This window comes from Pimephales promelas, chromosome 10, assembly GCF_988280905.1.
Source record: "Pimephales promelas chromosome 10, fPimPro1.hap1.1, whole genome shotgun sequence".
Taxonomy (NCBI): Eukaryota; Metazoa; Chordata; class Actinopteri; order Cypriniformes; family Leuciscidae; genus Pimephales; species Pimephales promelas.
This window is the reverse complement of record NC_142778.1, coordinates 24890397-24905744: the sequence shown is the minus strand read 5'-3', so window position 1 is coordinate 24905744 and position 15348 is coordinate 24890397. Positions and strand designations below refer to the sequence as shown.

Sequence of the window (15348 nt, the reverse complement as noted above, 5' to 3'; positions counted from 1 at the left end):
AGCATATAATGGTCTTTCCAAAGAAATGTCAGTAGCAGTGAAAGGAAGGTTATCTCCATCCAGCTGGCTAATAACGCAACTGATTTAGGCCATGCAACAAGAAAACTCAACAAGCCCCCAAGGAACTATAACTCCATAAATGAGTTGATGTACTAAACTTGAAAGCCTTTTTACAACTCAACATTATTTTTCCTCCAAGTTTAGATGAGCAGAAAATGATGTGTGTTTGCATGCCATAAACCAAGACCGTTTAATAAGGCACTGAGTTGTTTATTGCACTAAGAGAACAAGCAAGACCCCAAACTCATTTGATGTGGATTTAATATCTGAAAGTCCAAGTTTCCCTAAAAATACTGTAACATTAGTTACACTGTACACAAACATTCCTATCGAGTCATTCAGACATTTTTCCTATCGTCGTTAACGTCACAGTCAATGTCTAATTTTATGGTGCAAAACTCCTGGCGTTCCTTTTAAATACGGCACAGAAATCATTTAGCTGAGTTATTCATGACCCCTGACCTGTCCGGTGAGAGGAGATGGTACAGAGGCATGCTAAAACAGGATGTTAGCATATGAAGGAAATGAGCTGTGCTGGTTGCTCAAAAGCGAATAATGGATTTACAGGATGTGATATTCTTTTGGTCAAGTGCTTGACCAATATGAAGCTCTCTGGTGAAACTTCACACAAAATGCAATGAACAAAAAATTAATTTTTTTAAAAATCGCTACTTCATCGAAATGGTACAAACTCATGGTACAAAGTGACTTTTGCGACTGTCAGTATGTGATCACAAAAACTATAGAATTAGTCTCTTTATATAGAGCTATTTAGGAATCTAGTGATTACACCATTGCATAATAGATTTAGGCCATGGCACTATGGCATTATAGACAAATGACACTAATCTGCATTCAAAACTAGATTTTAAAGGCCTTGTCTTTGTTTTAACATGTAATACACCTTTAATTAAAAAATAATTTAAAAATGAGAAAGAAAATATTATTTTCAATGGGAAAATCTATCACAATTATTGTATAAATATTAATTATTAACATAAAATTATATTTAAAAAAACAAACATTTTTGAGCAAAAAATATATTACATTGATTTTTACTCAAAATAAAAAAAGTTACGTTACAGGTGTTCGATCACTTTTGCCTGCCAACAACACAAGTGTGACTCTCAAATGAACAATAAGAGGGTTAAAGTCCTAACTCTTCTTTCTTCTGTGGAAGGGGACGATTATCAGAACCACTCTGTAAAACATTTTTTTGCGTTTTCAAACAGCTTGAAGGTTATTAGGTGGTGGCTATTTTTATTTTTGTGCAAACTATCCCTTTAAACACTATTTTGGGCATCAAAGTACAGGACATTTAAAAAAAAATCCCAGTATCTCTTTGTTTTCTTTATGTGATAAAGCCCAACCTTGTACAAAGACTGAAGTTCAGAGTTATACTTTTTGGAGCCAGAAAGAGGCCACTGGCGTGCTTTACAGTTTCCTCATCAGTCTCTGTCATTCTTTTCATCTTCTCCCAATACTTCGGTTCTATGACCTTACAGGCTCACAGGATGCAGATAAACACAGATGTGCGTGAAAGGACTGAGTCTCTTCTTGTTTTATTGTCAAAGTAACATGCCATCTTTCAGACTGAAATAACGTTTGCTAAAAGAGACCAAGATAACAGATGTTTTCATATTTCTTTAAAATAGAACACACTTAAAGAAAAAAATAGCACGCACACACACGCATCTACCACACAAATTGTGCTTCCCATGCACAAAAAGTGAAATATTGTTGTCCCAAAATGTATTTGGATAATTAAATCACACTTAAAATAATAAATGTGAAGAACAATCACATCATAATTTACACCTGCAAAAGAAAATCCTTTTCTTGGATCTAAAGAAAACCAAGCTCTTTTTAATATAATATATCATGTTTCTTTATAAACATTTCAGCCTAAATTGGCATCTTCACCCTTTTCTTAAAATATTAATAAACATATGTTGTTTGCAAAAGATTTTGTAAGGATATTGCACATTTTTGCTTTGGAGTCTACTGTTTTATTTGTGATAACACAATGAAACATGTCAAATTTTGCACATATAATTTTTGCCCATGCTGTCATACAAAGAAATTATGAACAAATGCAAAAAGAAAGAAACAATGGAATGTCAATCAAGGGAATATTCCTGGGAGTTTTTTTGTTTGTTTGTTTTTTTGTGGGCTTATATTAAAATAAAACATGTAGCTCCTTTTTTGCCAAATAATTTTGTCAGATAAATACTGCATCTTATATATATATATATATAATGAAAACAATGTCTTATAAAAAAAAAGTTTATTTTTATTTTTTATTTTTATTCTGTTGTCTGAAATTGTGATATATACCATTTTTAAAGCACAGGCAAAATCCAGTTTATTTCAATAGGAATCACTCAATCTTTTGCGTGAAGGTGAAGGATTTAACACAGATTCTAACACAGATTCTCCAACAGATTGACCAACAAAATGCTGATTTGTTTGAAAGACTTGTGCTTCACATATTACCACACTATCGACAATGTGACTTCACCTCAAGCCAGTGACATTCATTCATTCATTTCAAAATGTGGTTTGAATGCTGGTGTAGGTTGCTGAATTTTATTGTTATTCAACAATTTCAGCACCAAATTCATATCTTCAGGTTCATGTTTGGATAAGACCCATGTGCGCTCCGGCAGATAAGACACACCTGAAGCTCAGGCAATGTCTCAAAAACATATTCTAGAAAATGTGGCCATTTTAAGATCCCCAGGTGTGCCAAGACCATTACAGAACAGAAATGCAACACAGCTCTGAGCTGCCATCTGAGGCCACTGACACAGAAATAACAAAATTTTTTTTTAGCTTTGGGAATACTAGGAATATTTAAAGGCAGGTGCGCCAACCCTTTTAACTCACAAAAACTCACGTAATTACAGACCTTAGTGTACTTTAATTATTCCTCAAATCCCTGAAGCACCATTTTCATTAAAATGCTAATTTGTACAAACAAATTATACTGATGTAGTGCCGAGTAAAACATTACGTGCATTGGCAATACAGACAAGTCTTACCCACTTACCACTGTATGGTGTGCAATTTCATTGCTTGCAGTAAAAACAACACAAATTTAATGAAATGCAGATTTAAAGCACATGGGAAAGGGTGTAGTGTTAAGCAACAAAGGAGGAATTTTACTTTTCAGATCGCACACACACGGAGTTGAATCCTGCGACGCAAACAATTATTCATCATTTAAAATGACGAATGTTGAATGGGCTGAAAACGATCTCATTAAATTTGGTGTATGAATTATATCAACAGCCCATAGCAATGGATCCATATAGCAGAGAGAAAAAAGAAACAAGCTAACTCAACTTTTATCAGCAAAAAAATACTCCACGCGATACATTGCAAGTCTGATCTTCTGGCATCAGAGCAGCATTGGGGAATCTTTAAAGAAATGACTTTTTGAGGGTGAAAAAAACATATTGCAATTGGAATTTGACATGCTGAGCTAATGCATTTAGTTCAGGGGCTAAATCAGGAAACTCAAGCGCTGTACAGAATTAAATGGAAACTATCCGCTGTCGAAGAGAGTCAAATCACTCTGGCCAGTGATGGAGCCAATGAAAACATGCATCTCTGTCTCAGCTTGACTGTGAGACCACTGCTGTGGAAACCCGAGGAAACACAATAGTACCCTGAAATTCATTATATAGTGATCTGTCTCCATGGAATGGTGTGAAGTGCCCTGATTTTACACAAAGCCGGGATGTCAGTCAAATTCTTATAGTACTTGCCGCAAAACAGAAAACATTATTATGGACAATTAAACCAGTGCTTAAAGGGAAAATTTGAAAATTCTGTTATTTATTCACCTTCATGTTATTCCAACCCTCTCTTGTTTTCTGCAGAACACAAAAAATATGAAAAAAACTTACTGGTTTTGGAATATGCACATGCATGGACCCAGGAAATGCATGCATGTGCAATTTACATTTTAAAAGTTGTTTATATGTCTATATGGTGTTTTAATATGCTTTAAGACAAACCATGTGCAAATTTATGAGACAACACAATTCCTGAGTATTGTCTATACGGTGGCCCAGTAGTGCACAACACAACAAAATTTAAAAAGCAAACATAGCAGCACAACAAAATTAAGCCACAACACAACAAAATGAATCCACAAGACAATGGAAATAAGCCACAACATAACGGAAATGAGCCACAACTTCTATACACGTCCCGCTTGTAAATCCCCTATGCGCTTCACTGAAGAAAGAGACATAAGAAACACTGTCTTGAATGACAGATGTTAAATGACTGGCAAATGGATTGGCTCGAATGGGGCACCTATCATGGCTTCCAAAACCGTGGAAAGGTCCCACATGGGGACTGAAGGGGGTCTGAGAGGATTCAGCCTCTCAGCTCCCTTAAGGAAGCAGATGACCAGATCGTTCTTCCCCAGTGACTGGCCAGTCGCGGGTTTTGTAAATGCTGCTATGGCCGCCACATAAAGTTTGAGCGTGGATGGGGTTCTGCCCTCCAGTAGCTCTTAAAGGAAGGAGAGAACTTCCGTAACCCCACAGTCTAGGGGTGAAAAGCCTCGAGCCTTGCACCAGCCAGAAAACACAGACCATTTTGAGAAATACAGTCCTCTAATAGATGGCGCTCTAGCCTGCATGATCCTGTTTACAGTAACACTCCCTCCAGGAGGTTTGCGGGTACACGTTGATAACCGATGTGCGCAAGGACCACAGCTCTGGGCGAGGATGCCAAATCAAATGGCTGTCGCCGTCGCTGAGTGCAGCTCGGCACGAGCCACAGGAATGAAGCATCTTAAAAAAAAACGCTGCTCTTTTAGATAGAGAGAGAGTGTGAGTCTCAGCGGCTAAAACACACTCGGAACAGTAAAAGAATATAAATACCCGGAAGCGTAGTAGGTATGGCAACTGAAGGCGACGAGATGAAGGCCAGCGGCTTCAGATGCAAAGAATCGTCCCACAGAAGGCTTTTCTCTGATGGTGTGGCTTCTTCACTCCGAATCCAGCGATGCGTGAGCTTCACTGAAGAGATGAAAAATCAGTATTTATAGGCCCAGGCCACGCCCATTTCGGCGGGACATGACAACGCATTCTCATCCTTTAGCGTCATATGTGATGCTATATGACAAAACGGCCAAATACTACGCACTTGTCACCCGTTATTATTAATATAACACGCGCTGTGATGGGTAGGTTTAGGTGTGGGGTAGGGTAGGGTAGTCTCAAATTACGCTAAAGGATTTATGACGCCTTGGGTTCGCGTGTTATATTAATGATAAAGGGTGCCATGTGCGTAGTATTTCGCCATTTTGTCATACAGCGTCACATATGACGCTAAAGGATGAGAATGGGCTGGACATGACGTAGTAGGCGCAAAGCTTTGGATCTGACGTCACCAAGGGCCTCTCTTGATAAGCTGCTGCAGTTGCCGCAGGACAGCCAATAGGCACGCGAGCTGTCTTGGAAAAAGAGTTTTTCTCAGAGCAAAAGATATTACGCAGTACGAGAGAACCTCTCGTAAGAGATCTAACTTTATCGTGCTCCGAGAGCCCTCTAGTGGTCGGGAGCATTTCCGCTGTGTTGTGCCTTTATTTTGTAGTGTTGTACATTTTCTGTTGTGTTGTAAATATTCTATCACTTCTGCCACTAAAGAATGCTTTATAAATAATCTTCCTCAGCAGTTTCATCTCATCAGCATCCCAGATAGATGTTGCAACAGAAATGATTGATTCTGTCTTTTCCAGCAGTTTAGACACAATTGCTCCATTGCGCTTAACCCATTTACTTTTCTGAAAACCCCCAACAAGAAAATACCAATCCCATTATTAAACTCTTGCACATGTTACTTCTGTCAAGTTCAACATTCACATAACAAAATCCTCATAACTTATTTTAAATTGCACATTACAAACCAAGCAGAACCTGGACATTTAAAACTCAATATATTCAAACACAATCAATCATAAATTTGTCCTACCAGTTGCGTCTTTGAATGATCAGGAGCTGTAGTGGATGTAGCTGATGATAAGGATCATAGTATGTTTTTCCAGGAATAAATGAGAGAACCAACTGAACTCTCTACAAACATTTAAATGCCATGCTCTCTCTCTCTGTGGGTGCGCAGGCAAATATAGTCCCAAAAGCTACTTCCCAAAAAGTTGGTTCCACCAACTTTTGTTGCATGGATGCCCCCTGCAGTTTAGGAGTGCTTTGAGTGTCCTGGGTGAATCTAGGCTTGGAGTGCTCAATACAACTAAAGCAAATGTAACCATGAATTGACACAACAAGTACAGTAATTGGTTTGCTAACTTTTGACCTGGTTACACTAATGTTAGTCTTTCCATTTATTCCGAGGTTTACTAAAGTCAGCCGCATCCGGGCCATATCCAGATCATACGGTGAACCTGCGCCTGGACATGACCACAGAGCATCCCTGAAGTGCCGGCCTCATAGACACCTCAACAAACTCGTCTCCGTACCGACGCAATGACTCTGACCTCCAACCAAATGGAACTCGATAAATATTGTGAATGTTCTGAAACAATCTGATTCTGATCTGTAATATTGACTGAATCATAATCATACACTGTTCTTTCAGAGTTGAACTGGCCTCCGACTGAGCCTGGTTTCTCTCTTTTTTTTCATTCTGTCATCTGATGGAGTTTTGGTTCCTTGCCACTGTTGCCTTGGATTTTGGCTTGCTTAGTTGGGGTCATATTATATTTAACAATATTATTGGTCTGCCTTACTTCAGGTGGACAATGATGCAATTTTCTTCTAGAAGTAAATTACTTGTATTATTTTCATGTTATCACTGTGAAGCTGCATTGATACAATCTGTATTGTAAAAAGAGTCATATTAATAAAGATGACTTGACTTGACTTGTACATTTTCTGTTGTGTTGTGGCTCATTTCGTTGTGTCATGGCTTGATTTCTTTGTGTTGTGAACATTTTTGCTTTTTAAATTTCGCTGTGTTGTGCAGTACTGGGCCACCGTCATTTTCTCCTCAAGACTGCAGTAAAAAAAGAGACTACCTTAGGAAAAGAAAAGGACTACCGTGTAACCAATAATGTCAACATGCCTCCAGGCTTTAGCATATCATTAACTAAGCTGAGAAGCAGGGGAGTCTCGAGAGAATTATCCCCGTATACGTTTATGTTTATGTTGATATAAAAAAAAAAACAGTGTAGATTTAGAAGTATAGTGAGCGAATTATGCATATGATGAATATTACGATGGTATGATGAACTACATTCCTTTCTCCACTGACGTTCGTAGTTATTCAAAGTGTGGGATACGGATGTTTAGAAGGCAGCTGTCTGACTCTGAAATGGCGAACGAAAACATGGTTTATGTAACATTAGCAACACATTATTAGCTGTTTGATGACGTGGTCAAGCAAAAGGCTAATCAGATTAATTACCGTTATGTGTCTGACATTACCATTCTGATACATCGATTTGCATATGAGCCTGTATAATTCACTCTTCCACTTCTGAATTGGATTCTGGTTCAAACATATATGGCTGAATTAAACCATGATTTCCCCTTGCCATTGTGCAGCATTTACCACAGTAAAGTTGACCCAACCAAGTCACACCAATCTCTGAGCCGGTGTGAGTGGATACGGGGCTAATTTGCATACTCATGCATCCGCATATACCAAATATATAGTCACCTAAAGGATTATTAGGAACACCATACTAATACTGTGTTTGTCCCCCTTACACCTTCAGAACTGCCTTAATTCTATGTGGCATTGATTCAACAAGGTGCTGAAAGCATTCTTTAGAAATGTTGGCCCATATTGATAGGACAGCATCTTGCAGTTGATGGAGATTTGTGGGATGCACATCCAGGGCACGAGGCTCCCATTCCGACCACATCCCAAAGATGCTCTATTGGGTTGAAATCTGGTGACTGTGGGGCCATTTTATCACAGTGAACTCATTGTCATGTTCAAGAAACCAATTTGAAATGATTCGAGTTTTGTGACATGGTGCATTATCCTGCTGGAAGTATCCATCAGTGGATGGGTACATGGTGGATGGGTACATGGATCTTGCAAATTGTAGCCTTGTAGTGGAGATGAGTGGTACCTGGTGGGGTCTTCTGCTGCTGTAGGCCATCCGTCTCAAGGTTGTGCGTGTTGTGGCTTCACAAATGCTTTGCTGCATACCTCAGTTGTAACGAGTGGTTATTTCAGTCAAAGTTGCTCTTCTATCAGCTTGAATCAGTCGGCCCATTCTCCTCTGACCTCTAGCATCAACAAGGCACTGGACTGCCGCAAACTGGATGTTTTTCCCTTTTCACACCATTCTTTGTAAACCCTAGAAATGGTTGTGCTTGAAAATCCCAGTAACTGAGCAGATTTTGAAATACTCAGACCAGCCCGTCTGGCACCAACAACCATGCCACGCTCAAAATTGCTTAAATCACCTTTCTTTCCCATTCTGACATTCAGTTTGGAGTTCAAGAGATTGTTTAAATCAATAAATGTATTAACTACAGGGGGACTTTAAAATTATATTTCTTTATTTTATTTTTCGACACTTTCAAAGTGATGGTGCTAAAAGTGCATTTAGTTTTATCTATAACATGACCGTGAATCTGGCAACGTTTTATTACGTTACTCGTAAATATTGTGGCAGTCCGAAAATGAAATGTCTGGTGAGTGGCTCTAAAACGTTAATGCTAACACATTTGCTGAAACAACCTAACCATTTAGCTTGGTTCAACAATTTTTTTGAGTTATTTTATCATGACTAATGATTCACAGGACTCGTACCAGAGTGCTTTGCTTCACAAGTGCGATGTTGTACATTTTTGGAGTTTTGTGGTAGAGGTACAGTATGTATTTCCAACGCATTCTCATCCTTTAACGTCATATAGAACGCTATGTGACAAAACAGCGCTATACTACGCACATGGCACCCGTTATCGTTAATATAACACGCGCTGTGAGGGCTAAGTTTAGGTGTGAGGTAGGGTGTGCGTGTCATATTCACGCTAAAGGATTTATAACGTCTTGGGTTCGCGTGTTATATTAACGATAAAGGGTGCCATGTGCGTAGTATAGCGCCGTTTTTGCATATAGCGTTCTATATGACGTTAAAGGATGAGAACGGGCTGGTATTTCCAGTGAACCTGTGTTGTGTTTTGACCATACTATGAAATTCAATAGGGTCCAAAACATTGACTTTCAAGATAGACAAAAACACTGAGACATTTTTCTAAATATCTTCTTTTGTGTTCCACAGACCAAAGTAAGCCATACAAGGGCTGCGGTGAACATTTTGAAATAAGATTGCCATTGCTATGTCAATAAACTATGACAAACTATTTGGAATAAGTAAATTGGAAGTACAGCTGAATCTCATCTAAATATAAGCTTGATACATAAAACAGGGCTGATGTTGTCACTTCCAGTTCGTGTTATATCTTATACATTTTTCATGCTCATTGAATGTATTCTTCCAGGCAGACACAAATGTACAGTGTGCCTTTAGCTCTGATGTTACTCAGTGTTCCTCTGGTATAGGCATCCGTTATCTTAATGGATGCTCGAAACTAGGAGCAAACAAACCGCTGTAGGACTGGATTTGCATAACTGGGTCATTAACTGTCAGCTGTTGTTCTCTCTTTGGGGAATAACTGTCAGTAGGCGGGTGAGCCTTCTTTTGCTGCCTTGCAAAGAGTGTGGGAAAGATAACTTAATTCTTAGTGAGGAAATAAGGCTTCTTTCTATTTCTGTTGTGATTGATAATGCATTAAGAGGGACTGGAAGTTGTTGTCACACAGGGAATGCTGTCACAATAACAAGGTATAACTTATCTCAGCAGCAATAAAGTTTTAAGAGTCTTAAAGGGACAGTTCACCCCAGAGTTAACTAAAACTATTTTCACTAGCTACTTGAAATAAATGTAAAATAATATATATATAACTTAGTAGCCAAGGCAATAATTGTCATTTTCATTATGTTTTATGTTGCCAACTGTACTAACACACAAAATTAAAAGTAAAACTGATAGAAAAATGTTTTTTTTTAATATAAATTACAAAAACAAAATACTCAACAGAATTGCTAAAACTTAAATATAACATTTATAAAAATATCAATAAGTATTAGTAACAATACTAAAATAACTCCTAAATTAATTCTGTCATTCTTCACTCTTTTAAAACCTGAACCACTGTCTTTTGTCTGCGGAACACAAAATATTTTTAAGAATGTTTTAAATGATCCCAAAAATCCCACAAATGAAAGGTGGTCTAAAATGATCTTAAACAACACTGGACTCTATTGACTAGTGTTGTATGGAAACAGAAGGATTATGGTTTGAAACAACAAGAGGGCAAGTCTTTGTAGATCCGAACTTGTGACAACTTACCCCTGCAACTTTATATTCACTGGAGTAAAAATTGTGTTTAGTCACATGTTTTTAATAAGAATCACATTTTACAACTTAATTAATGTCTTCGGGATACATACTGACTATAAACGAAACACAAGATCACATTTTCATTCAGGGAATTCAGAAGATTTCCTGCATGCTCTCATAATAAGGTTACAATATTCTCCAAAGTTAACTAACTTAATTGCACTGAACCAAAACGCTTTGAAATTATAGTCTTGACCTGAAATACCTTAACAGTTTGCCTCTGATGCTTTTCATTCCAGCAAAAGCTGTTCTGCTAAACATTGACACACTGTAATAAATCAGAGTGATTTTGTTGTCAAAGCTGATGGCGAACTGGAAAGTAGTCAAGTCCTGCTATCAAATTTTTTCAGTGACATCCCATTAAGATCCATTTGTGCAACAGTTTCCTTAATTTGAAAAAGGATCACAGACCTTTAGAGTCTGATGCAGATGAAACTGCATATGTTGCTCCAGCACATCTGGAAACGGTGCGATAACAGTGATGCCCATTAGATTTCATTGGCACAGATTCGTACATTCAGGTCATTCAGGGCAGGTGTAGACATTAGAGCAGTTCAAACGACCCAAAACCAAAGATGACAGACAAAAAACACTAAAGATCATTTGAGGACTATAAGTGAAGTATTTGGAAATAGTTGTTAATTTTGACAGTGTGCTAAGTGAATGAATAGCCAACAAGAATACTGTCTAAATAACGTTTTAAAGTTTTGAAATGCAATGTTTCCTCAATATTTAGAGTTCTAGATGATAGACCAGCCCGATTTCATGAAAGTGAGTAGCCTATATAGCACAAATTTTATTTCTCGTACCATTTATACGCCAAAAATTGTTTTTGATTGCAATACGCACTTTAATGCCGTGTAATCGCACACACTTCACACTCCGGATCCTACCCAAGGGATTTACCGTGCGTATCAAATGCATTCAAAAACTATTTTGGCGTATAATAAATTCGTGCCATGGATATGCACTTTCATGAGATCGTGTTGAATATACAGATCGACAGACATGTAGACACACAGACTCTTTGAACAGCTAATATCTCTGATTCAAGAGCTCAATGCCACACTTGACTAAAGCCACTTGGAATTGTTGGACATATCCTTATGGAAAGCTAAACACACTTAAAGGTCTTGGTTTTGCTTGTTTTGGACGGCATATTTAACAGACTCTCTAATATTTCACTGGTATTCCACCACCCATGTACAGACTGACATTAGCCAAACCTTTCTTACAAAAACCTTAGGAGTATGATTAATTTACATCATTTCCTGTGTTTTGAAATGTGTTAGCATAGTAATGACTGACATGAAGACAATGACAAATGTAGTTTCCTCAATCACTCTCTTACATTTAACAATCTGCATTTATCTTTATTTACAATCAGTCTGTACATGTACATTAACGGTCTGTAAAAATCTGGGGTTAGCAAGATTTTAGAAAAGGTTAGAGTTAGATGTTAGCGTTAGAGTTTAGGTTAAATGTTTTTGAAAGATGTGCTCACCACGACTGCATTTATTTGATAAAAAAAAATACAGTAACAAAAGTAATATTGTAAAATATTATTCAAATAACTGTTTTTATTTTTTATTTTTTTTTATTTAACTGTTTTTAACCAAAACGTGACAGAGACAGGACCAAATCATGACACAGATAGAAGTTCGGTATAAACCAGATTTAAAGTGACTTTTGAGTGGCTTGTTGTTTTGATTTTGTGTGTCAGCATGCAGTTCCAGTTCCAGATTTAATACTCACTGTGATGATTGGGCAGAATCCTCTGGGAGACTTCACTGCGGTTTGTGTCAGTTACCTCACTGCTGTACATTAAGGCCAGCAGCCACATCCATAAAGCTTTATACATCCAATAATCTGCCAAAAAAAAACCACACATGTTCAATGCTGATGAGTCACAGATTTGTTTACAACATTTCCACACTGTAGCATTATGGTTCTTTAGGGTTACGGTTTCAAAATAATCAGAGGTATTTATGTTTTTAATAAAACATATCTTATGTTTATGTGCTTGCTGCATGTTTTGGTTATTAGCGCATTAAGGGTTTTCTATTAGAATGGTTTCCTGTTAGCGGCCCCTAAATTAATAACTAATGATCTTATTGCAACCGAAGTGAAAACTAAAGTGAAACAGACTTTAGCTAGACAATAGCATTGTTCTACAGCTGGTGTAAAGCCAAAAGATCTCTGCTACTTTAATTTTCTATATTATCACTGTAAAGCTGCTTTAAAACAATCTATATTGTTAAAAGCGCTACACTCTAAAAATTATTGTTGGTTTAACTTAAAAAAATTAAGTAACCTGGTTATTGTTGGTTTAACTTAAAAAAATTAAGTAACCTGGTTGCCTTAAATTGTTAAGTTCATTGAAATAGAAAAATTGAGTTAATACAATGAAGGAGATTGATTTAATAACCAGAAACTCAAAATATTATGTTATCTGAACTACATAAATTATTCAAGTTGATTTGACAAAAGAAAAAATGTTGTGATTACAAATCAGGAAATTTTTTTTATTACAGTGTATATAAATGAAGGTGACTTGACTTGACTTGAAAAAGTCAGATCTATTAGAGAATGCAGGTTTAATGAAGGTAAAAAGAAAGTAAGTTAAAAAAAATAACCTAAATGTCTTGATCCCAATTAATGATTTTTTTCATTGGGACCTTTCATTGGGATTTTTCAATCAGGATGTAAACCGGAAAATTCGTTCAAATGACAGAGGAGAAAGCGGCTTACAATAAAGGTGAAATTTATGAAAAATACGACTTTTTAAAAAAAGAAAAAACACAAATACTATGTTTTATTGTAATATTTCTATTTTTATTTTATATTTATGTTATATTTATTTTTATTGTTATATTGCACCCCATAAAACACAATCATGCAAAGAAAAAAAAGCAGTAAACAACCCCTTTAAAGGGATAATGTGTACTTTTTTGGCTATTTTATTATCTAAAATCAATATTTTTATTCATAAATATGTTCTCATTGGTGTACAAATACATCTGCCATTTATCAGACTTATCCTTGTAAACAAAGAATTTATTATCTTTATAAACATGGGACGGTAGGTCCACGGCTTCCATGTAGTTCCGCCATCTTGAAAAATTATAATAGCAGAGAGGGACAAAAGTACTAGGCCAATGCGTTTCCACAGCGCGTTTTCGTTCAGAGCCGGCATGATGTAACTGAAAGAAGCAGAAACGGAGGAGCAGAGCAGTGAAAGGTGCTTGTCACTGTCCCGGCAAGTTTAAAAGGCTACATTGCTCTGTTATTTTTAATGGTGAACCATACATAACGTCCAAAATAGAACGTAAAAGGAAACATGAGTTAATGTCGGGATAGATTTTTCCAGTTGGAAAGAGCTAATGTAATGCAGGAGAAAGATTTCAAAAGAGACGCTAAAGTTAGTCAATGTTACAGTCTTAATTACAAGCTTTTTTCCAGCGCAGTCTCATCCCAAGACGTCATATAACTGACGTCTTGGGCTTTTTTTTGACCATTTTAGGGTACCCTTAAACGTCGGTTAGATGACGTTATTGGATCCTAAACCTACCCCGTCACCTAACCGACGTTAAAGGTAAAGCGTCAGTTGTATTACGGCCCGGGATCATCATCTAACCGACGTTTAAGGGTACCCTAAGGCGGATGTTGATGTATGTTCAAAAGACGTCCCAAGACGTCAGTTATATGACGTCTTGGGATGAGACTGTGTTATTTTTTCATTGCTTGGTGGTGTACTTTAATATATAGAGAGTAGAACATTTATAGTTAAAATTTAATCAGACTCTTTGATGAATAGCAGATACAGTATGTAGAGAAGATGCTAAAAACAAGGTTTAAGTTTACGTTTTGTAGAAATTCGAAATATATTTAAGAGCATATTGTTCTAGCAACCTTTTAACCCGAAGGAACTCTCGACAAAGTGCTATTAGAAAACATCCTGTCATAACTTTTTGGTACGTAACAGATACCGTAGATGCAACATGCATTTGAAAAAGTGAGGCGCTGAGCACCATTCATTTGAATGCAAACAACAATTTCACCGCTATGGGAGAAATTCCTATACACAATGTCCCTTTAATGTCTTGACAGACTAGTCAATCTTCTGACCTGTTGTTTATTGTAAGCTTCATTTAAGAATAGAATACTGACATACTGGCATAACAACTAAAATAATAATGAAATCTAAATTTGAAATGGTGCATAAATTACTTAATTAGACTTTATATTAACAGTTTACTTCAGAGGTTATTCTCAGCCATCCTCTCAGAACAAAGAATATTTTACTGACCGATCTAAATAGATTCAGTTCAGGATCTGCAAAAAAATGGAAAAATTTGATGGTAAACATTTATATAAACTTTAAAGCCATATTATATCTGCTGAAGAGGCTCTTGATATTTATCAAATGTTAGCCAAAAAAATGCAAATAGGAATGATTGAAATCATGGGCTGATGTTGCTTTTAGTTTTAGCAAATGGTACCCACATGTTTCAGTCATTGTCATTAATGATCTACTAATGTGCCTTCCATGTGTGAAACACAAGAATTTGGTGTTATGGGGAGGTCTTGGCTTTATGGTACACAGATGTGTGTTGAGAGGGTCATTTGCTGTGGGTCTAGTATTAACTTATGTGATTTAAGTAACTGACCTCATGATCATTTACAATTTTGTGACTTCCAAGAAATGAGCACCATATATAATTGAGGTGAAACTTTAGTTCCAGTTGTAAACACACATGCACAGACTATGGGCAGTTCAGTGGACGCAGCAATAACAAATGTGTCGAGATTATAAAGACAAG

General features: G+C 36.9%; 1 protein-coding gene across 1 annotated transcript in view; it reads right to left on the bottom strand.

The window, feature by feature from the left end:
* The window catches only part of bicd1a (BICD cargo adaptor 1a), a 103235-nt gene extending 97022 nt beyond the window's left edge, over positions 1-6213 (bottom strand). The window contains exon 1 of the mRNA XM_089116347.1: positions 6058-6213. The gene's annotated coding sequence lies outside the window, so the exon portion shown is untranslated. The remainder of the gene's footprint in view (positions 1-6057) is intronic.
* Positions 6214-15348: the final 9135 nt, after the last annotated feature.